The sequence below is a fragment of the Rhagoletis pomonella genome, unplaced genomic scaffold (genome assembly GCF_013731165.1).
Source record: "Rhagoletis pomonella isolate Grant_MI unplaced genomic scaffold, Rhpom_1.0 Rhpom_scaffold_00006, whole genome shotgun sequence".
In the NCBI taxonomy this organism is placed as follows: Eukaryota; Metazoa; Arthropoda; class Insecta; order Diptera; family Tephritidae; genus Rhagoletis; species Rhagoletis pomonella.
The window spans coordinates 18,224,449-18,232,455 of NW_023458560.1; the positions used below are offsets into that span (position 1 = coordinate 18,224,449).

General features: G+C 33.5%; 1 protein-coding gene and 1 long non-coding RNA gene across 4 annotated transcripts in view; one reads left to right on the forward strand and one right to left on the reverse strand.

Annotated features, from left to right (window-relative positions):
- The window catches only part of LOC118740465 (protein mothers against dpp), a 75,713-nt gene that overhangs the window by 7,245 nt on the left and 60,461 nt on the right, over positions 1–8,007 (reverse strand). The gene's annotated exons all lie outside the window — the stretch shown is intronic.
- LOC118740466 lies at positions 5,341–6,999 on the forward strand. Of its 2 annotated transcripts, XR_004993143.1 has the most exons (4): positions 5,370–5,390; positions 5,447–5,466; positions 5,889–6,024; positions 6,103–6,999. It is a non-coding gene; the product is annotated as an uncharacterized LOC118740466 (long non-coding RNA). The 2 variants fall into 2 exon arrangements; XR_004993142.1 differs by having other exon boundaries at positions 5,341–5,390; positions 5,447–6,024.

The window sequence follows — 8,007 nt, forward strand, 5'->3', positions numbered from 1 at the left end:
ACTAATCTAGTTTCTTATGCCGTATGGCGAATTTTTATACTTTTGTGATTTATAAGCGTTTTGGTCACTTTTTTGGCCAAAGATGAGTACGAAAAAACTAAAAATGCGAAGAAAACTATTGGTGTTTTTTTTTCTTTTTTTTTACAAGGGCATCTTATTCCTTGTCAAAAAATAAAAATATTTTAAACTTTTAGAAATTTTAAAAAGTTAACCGTTTTCGGCAAAAGTGTGTAAAAAAATATTAAATTTAATACTTTAACAATTATAATAAGGCACCCTAGGAAAAAATTTCGTAGAACTAAACTTAGAATTTGCCAAAAAATACGAATAACTTAAAAAAAATGTCAATTTTTGGTTTTGCATTTGGCAATTTTTTTTGCAAAATTCAAGCGTTCAAAAAAATCTGAAAATTCGCATCCATGTTTTGTAGCATAATTTAAGCATTTTTTGTTAAACGATATTTTTTCTAAAATTAACCCTTTAACGACCCAAATAGTTTTCTTCGCATTTTTAGTTTTTTCGTACTCATCTTTGGCCAAAAAAGTGACCAAAACGCTTATAAATCACAAAAGTATAAAAATTCGCCATACGGTATAAAAAACCAGATTAGTTAAGAAAAAATTTAAGCCCAAAATCATTAATTTATCTCAAAAATTAAAGTGTGCAGGGGGGTGGCTTTTCTGACAAAGAACGCCCCATATATATATATATATATATATGTATAGCAGTATATTATAAATGGTCGTAAGTTAAATTTTACATAAATTGTTTCTTTAAAAAAATCGTTAGTTCACCCCAGGTTATCATCGACTACAAAGGTAAATTTTAAGATATTAGAAAATGCGCTTTAAATTAATTGGTTTATTCACTATTTACAGCCTCGGCTAAAATTTGAGAATGATCGGTTTAGGATCAGTATATCTATCGTGACCTTAGTATAGAAATGCCCTAACTCATTTTCTTCCTAAATTCAACTTTTTACAAAGGTCAGTAGATTACTCCCTAACGGACTAATCCAATTTGAAAGCACCTACATCAATAAATTAGTCTTACACCCCTATTGCGAGTGTCGACTAGTAGTAGGTGAACGACTGTTATTCGATTATCACTTTTCCATGGAATTGTGAATATCGATTTTTCGTTCAATAAGCGACTGTGAATAGTTTTTAGTCACTAATCTTTCAACAGTTTGTTTGTAGAAGGATAATCGCCTATAATTTATTCACACTAACTTTTTTGTAGAACGCCGTTATGAATACAATTAACAAGAAGCTTGCAACTTTACTTTTGAAATTGCAGCCTGAGCTTTTTTTGGAAAAGATTTTATTGAATGTACTCATAACGTCGCTAATGTAAACATTGACAGAAAGTTTAAAGGAAAAGTTACATAATTTTTGAAATAAATATATTCAAACTTAATGGAGGTGGTAGGGGTCATTATCAGTTCAGCCTTAAAGTGTTGACGCCGAAATATGTTTTTCATCAGTAGGTTTTTTATGTAAAAACTTCAGGTCAATAAAGGGGTTACCGAGATATACATTTGTAGTCACAAAGTGGGCGGTACCACGCCCAATTCCTAAAAGTCTATAACGGTCTTATTTATTGTTTAGAGGTTGTTGCAAGTATTAACTTGGAGCAAATTAGTGCCCTCAGTTTTTGAAATATCGGAGTTTTCGTATTTTTGAAATTTACCGTTATACGGGAAGGAGGTGTAATTTTAGTCCGATTTGAATAATTTTCAACAAATTACTTTTATGTACCAAGGTTATAAGGCACACCAATTTTGGTTGAACTTCATGAACCGGTTACCGCGATAAACATTTGTGGTCATAAGTGGGCGGCGCCACGCCCATTATCCAAAAAATTTATAATTATCAAATTTCATGCTAGGTGATTATTGCAACCGTCGATTTTTAGTGAATCAGCCTCAATAATTACTGATTTATCGCAGTTTTCTAGTTTCTATAAATTACCGTTATATGAGAGGTGGGCGTGGTTATTGCCCGATTTCAAAGATTTTCAACAGATTTCTTAGTTAGACCCAGCTCGGACCGAGTTTGGTAGGGATTGGAGAAGCGGCTACTGAGATACAGCATTTCATCATAAGCAGGCGGGGTCACGCCCATTTTCCAAAAATTTCATAATAGTATTATTTTTTACCATAATAACACCTTACATACTAATTTTCAACAGTTTCGATTGAATATTTACTGAAATATCGTAGAGTTTGCCTTTCTCGAAAATATCTCAATTTTTGCTCGAGTTTTCGTGTACACGGACGGACGGACGGACGGACAGACAGACATGGCTTAATCGGCTTCTCTTTTTATTCTGATCATTTATGTATACATTTGTCTTCCGTTACGTGAACAAAATTATAATACCCTTGTGCACATGTGCGCTCGGGTATAAAAATGTATTACTTTGTATTAATAAATATGGGTGTTTCCAGCGGAAGGTCCACCACGACAAAAAAAAATAAAAGTTTTATATCTAACGTATTTACGGGCCGATTTTTCTGCTTTTTAAAATATATACTGGCTATGTAAGAAGAATAATGTTTGCATAAATTGGTCTTCCTAGGTGGTGCCAAGGTCGAGATATTTCGAAAAACCGTATTTATGGTCCGATTTGGTTCGAATTTGGCGCATGTGGTTGAAACATAATAAATCATAGATTTCTAATAAATTGACCCTGAATTGGCGCTGAAGTCAAAATATAAAGTATATTCTACATAAAATACATGGTTTATTTGCGTTGAAAATTCATTTAAAAGCAATATTAACAAAAACATAACGATGGAAATTTATGTCACGTGATGCCACGTCACGTCACGTTTCACACTTGGTGTTGTAAAAGAGAATTGAAACAATTTGCATTAATTCAAAAAACTCTAAAAACAACTAGAATTGCTCCAAATCATATCAAAATAAGTTTCATCAAAATAGCCATCCACAATTCGCAGAGTTCTGCGATTTTGTAAGAAAAGAAAAAATCAACTTCCATTTTTTGTCACGTAACGAACCTCTCTTTAAATGCTTATATTTCAGGACCAAGCAGTTCGATTGATTTAATTTTTCGGTTGAATATAGAGCTAATTACGTGCTATACAATGGCCCAAAAAAGTTAAAGAAAACAAATGGTATTCCTTTTTTGTATCACATTGAAATCGTACGACTGTCACGTGCGCCACCATGGGAATGCCCATATGTGATTTTTACAATCAGTTTGTCGTAAATTTTAAACGGTTTCATTTCATGGTTTATTTAAATGCGTTCAGTTATTGAATTTCATATAATAGTCATAAAAGTTACTCCTCAATGTGTATCCTTAAAAAATATCCCGAAATCCCGGGATCATAATTTTTCGCATATGCATTTTGGCATCTCTAATATATTCCACTGGGTGTTGGTTAATAAATGCAAGAGGAATAAGGTAAAATATATTCACCCGATAAAAGTAAATAAAAGCGAAGGAATCATTGGCCATACAACTACAAATACTTATTAAACAACTTACTTAAGGACCGGTTACTCAATGTCTGGTTAACGCTAATCTCCCGTTAAACATAGTTATCGACGTTACCGACTCCCTGTTGTATGCATGGAGTCGAAGACGTCGATAACGATGTTTAACCTCAGATTAGTGTTAACCAGACATTGAGTAAACGGCCCTAAGCTTTATATCAATCTTTATTCTGGCAAAGGCCAGTCATTTTTTGGTCAGAAGCCGAACTAGTTTATTCGTTTTCTAATAATCCGTTAACATCGTTGACAAATGAATATATACACAAACAAATGTTCGGTTATGGTTAAAACAATTCAAGTTTTTGTATTGAATTTTCGGTTTAGAATTTATTTTTTCCTTTTTAGTAGGGGTTTTTGCACATTATCTTTTCCGTGAGAATTTATCGTAATAGATACGGATCTGAATAAGCGACTGGAACACGGCTGTTTGTCAAAAGCATACGATTTCGAACTCGCGTAAATGTACATTTGCTAAATGCGGTAGCATGAACGCTCTTCGAAAACATATGTTCGAAAGTGCTAAATGTTGCATTTAAAATGCATCAAAAACGCTGCATTAGGCACTCCGCACACGACTCGCCTCGTCATCGTATCGTCATCGGCGCGACACTAATTTTTCATGCAGCGACGATGACGATACGCTAACAGGTCCGCACACAATGCGACTATCTATCGTCAAAGTACGAGTTGTGAAAATGTCGAGCAGCGATGAAGAATTTATTTTATTAAATTATCTCCTACATCGAAGGAGAAATAAAAGAAAAAGGAAGCATTGGGTGCATCCATATATTAAAAACAACTAACATAGAAGATTATTCATTGCCGCTAAGGAGTTAGAAGAAGACGATTTCAAATTCCAGACATTTTACAGAATGTCTAAAAATGCATTTAAGGAGCTTGTGGAAATTGTCAAGCCGGCTATTCAAAAGCAAAATACTAATATGAGAGAATGCGTTAGCCCGGAGGAAAGGATTATGATTACGTTAAGGTAAGTAGCATTCTTTTTTTGATTTTGGTGTGGTGGGCCGAGTAGAAGGTGTGGATTTCCAAACCCAATTCCCTAGAGAAAGCAGTTTGTAAACTTAAAGAAAAGTTATCCTCACCCCTTAGCCCCTCTAAGGAAACCTGGGGAATTTTTTACAAAAATTACCATGTGAGAATGACAGTGAGAAACCCGAAAATCCTTGGCGGAAACTCTAGGCTGCAGTCCTGCTAAAATGCCTCGCACAGTGCGGCCATGGGATCATCTGATATGACCCGAGGCACATCTTCATCATCAGGTTCAAATTCTCTCCGCCTGGAGTCAACCTCGTCGAAATAGCAGCAAAGCTCCCTGGACTACCGTTACAAGAGCTAGGGTGACCTAAGTGGGGCCAGCAACGTCGCTTAAGCTACAACAAGAAAAACAGTGCAAATACAGCAACTTCTCTCTTTTTATTTGTCTTTGTACAAATACATTTTTATTTTTTATTTCATTGCTTTCTAACATTGTATAGGCTTACAAGTATGGAAAGCGCCATTTTGTTTGTTTACATTTGAAAACAGCTGAGATCACCTGATTTTCAATTCTCTCATTCTCCGCACAGAGTTACATTCAAGTTTCAGAAAAAACTTTAAAATGTAAACTGAGAAATATTTTAGAAAAATGTATTTTTTACATTTGAATTCAATAAAAAAGAAATTAAAAATGCGTGCCAAGTCTTCCATTTCCAATAATAACGATAAATGTGTATGTTCCAGGCAATAATTTAAAATATTTGTGAAACTTATCGTTTTGCGCTAAAATACAACAATGTGTGTAAAATTCGTTGTCATTGCTTCTGTTTTGAATATCATATTCGTGCCTGCCGGTGGAAAAATTAGGTAAATTTGCATTTATTTTTAAGAAAACATATAAATTAATGTATATTTCTTTCCAGAGCGACATATTAGTGCATTGGTAAAGTGCTCTTATCATTCTGTTATAGTCAACTGCAGCCAATCTTCTTTGGACAATAAGTTGTATTGGTGGAGCAGTTTCCTGAGCTTTGGAAGTGTTTGGGCTTGTTCGAGTTGCAATTACAACTGTAGTGTTGCGTGAATAAAGCATCACGTTCGCTGTGAATTTGTAGCAACGTTTTACCAATTAGGATGTTGGAACCGTCTTGCAAATTTTCATCAGCGCTGCAGTTTTTGTGCTTTTATTGCGTGCCTCGAGCAGGCCCTTTATCAGTGAATAGTTGTGGTTGTTGTAGTAGTAGCCGCATTACGAAGCCCGGCCTCAGTCGGTTTTCCATCAACAACAACGACAATAATAACCTGTTTATGCATTCCTGTTTTATTGCATTCCCCTTTCCAAATTAATATTATACTATGTTTAAGGCTCGGTGAAATAAATGAAGCGCTACTGGAGGCAAATTAAAATATCTCCCTCAGCAAAAATGAGACGCTCGCTCATGATGAAAGCATGTTAATAGTTTATTCTTTGAAACATCACCGACATAGTCATATTCTAAAGGTATACATTGATATTTTTCATGTTTATAAATTTTAATTGCTATTTTTGTTTGTTTACATATTTGACATTCACCACCAGCATCATCAACGCCATCACCAAATTCAATGCCATCAACACCATCAGCGGCTAGTAACAATGTATACCACAGATTTATGGCGAATTACAACGAGGCAAAAAACATATACATATGTAGGAATTGTAAAATTCCTAAAATTTTGCAAAGTTTTAAGAAAACTGCATTTTCTTGCACCACTATAACTGATTTCCAATTGTTAATATATATCAAAAGAAAGCTAAAAGGATTACCTTTCCTTTGATTATAAAACCATTTAAATCGCTGGACATTTTTATGCAAATTTCGCAACTTTTGAAATCATCTATATGTAAGCAGTGGAAAGGTTCTAAAATTTAGCAAAGTTGTAAGAAAACTGCATTTTCTTGAACCACTATAAATGATTTCCAATTGTTAATATATATCAAAAGAAAGATAAATCGATTACCTTTCTTTTAATTAAAATACCATTGAATTCGTTTAACATTTTTATGCAAATTTCGCAACTTTTGAAATCATCTATATGTAAGCAGTGGAAAAGTCCTCAAATTTTGTAGTTGTAAGAAAACTGAATTTTCGTAAACCACGATAAATGATTTCCAACTGTTAATATATATCAAAAGAATAGTAAATTGATTAATATATTATTATTATTATTATAGTTTAATATCTTTATACATAGATTTATTTAATATCCCGTTTTGTAGAATGGTTATGATGATGTCTTAGAAACGCTTGCCATAATTGATTATTAATAAAATAAAGGTTTATACTTTAAAAGGATTTTTTATTTCAAATGGATATTCTTTATTTTTTTTTAACTTATTGCTTTTCCACACCACCACTGAGGTTGCAATAAAGGCGCGTTACCGATTTTTTTTTTTGGGTGTTCGGTTCCCCAGGAGGCCTATTTTCACCCATACTATCTACAAATACGAAGTGCATGTATATAAGAAAATCTAAGAAATAGCAAAAAAAAAAAAAAAAAATTTACTTTTTCTTAAAATTTCAGACCTTTTACTCGATTTATTATAACAAAATTGTTATAAAAGGTGTAGGAATTTAAGAAAAATCAATTCCTTATGGCCTTATTCATAAAAAATAAAGTAGCTTTAAAAAAGGTTTATAAACTGAAAAATGTATGAAAATGTCATTTTATAAAGCTCTTTAAACCTACTTTATTTTTTATGAATAAGGCCTTTAGTTTTTATTCACACGCCTATTATCAATTATTTTTAGTTAAAAAATATCAAATATTGCAAAAACGGCCATACTTTTTAACAATAGGAAGCAAGAAAAACTAAACGCACTAGAGTAATGTAACCTAATGTAAAAGACTTAAATAAATCTTAAATCTTAATTACTGCTATACAAATAAACCCCTCTGTCTACTCTGACTGCACTGGCCACAGACATTTCTAGCTTTCAGAGCCACCGCACACTGCAGACTTTATTGCCGGTTATATGGGCTTGCTTGTCTGTCCATTGCATTTTCGGGCGCGATTAAGTTGGTGTAGTGCGCTCACCATACATCTATTCAAGCGAGCCCCAACTAAGTCGGGGGTCGATAAAGTCTGCACTGTGTGGGAGCTCCAATAATCCACTTCTGTTTTTTTAAATTATTTCTACTTACCTGGCCATTTCCCCTTCCAGAGGAAAAGGATAGAGGGGTACTCCCAGAGGGCATCCGGCTATGCACGTTCGGTTTGGCATTTTCACAATCTGAAAACAAAAATGGTATGGCATGAATATATAAAAACAAAAGTTAAAATGCTTCAAAAACTTACGGACAAGTAAGATGATAAATTCGTATGATGAATATCGCGAAAAACCGTTTGCATAAATCTTTGAATCAAAATTTTTATTCAAATTTGTATTTGACAAGGCACATTTGAATTATGAGATCAACAGGGATGCTTTGAAATGTATTT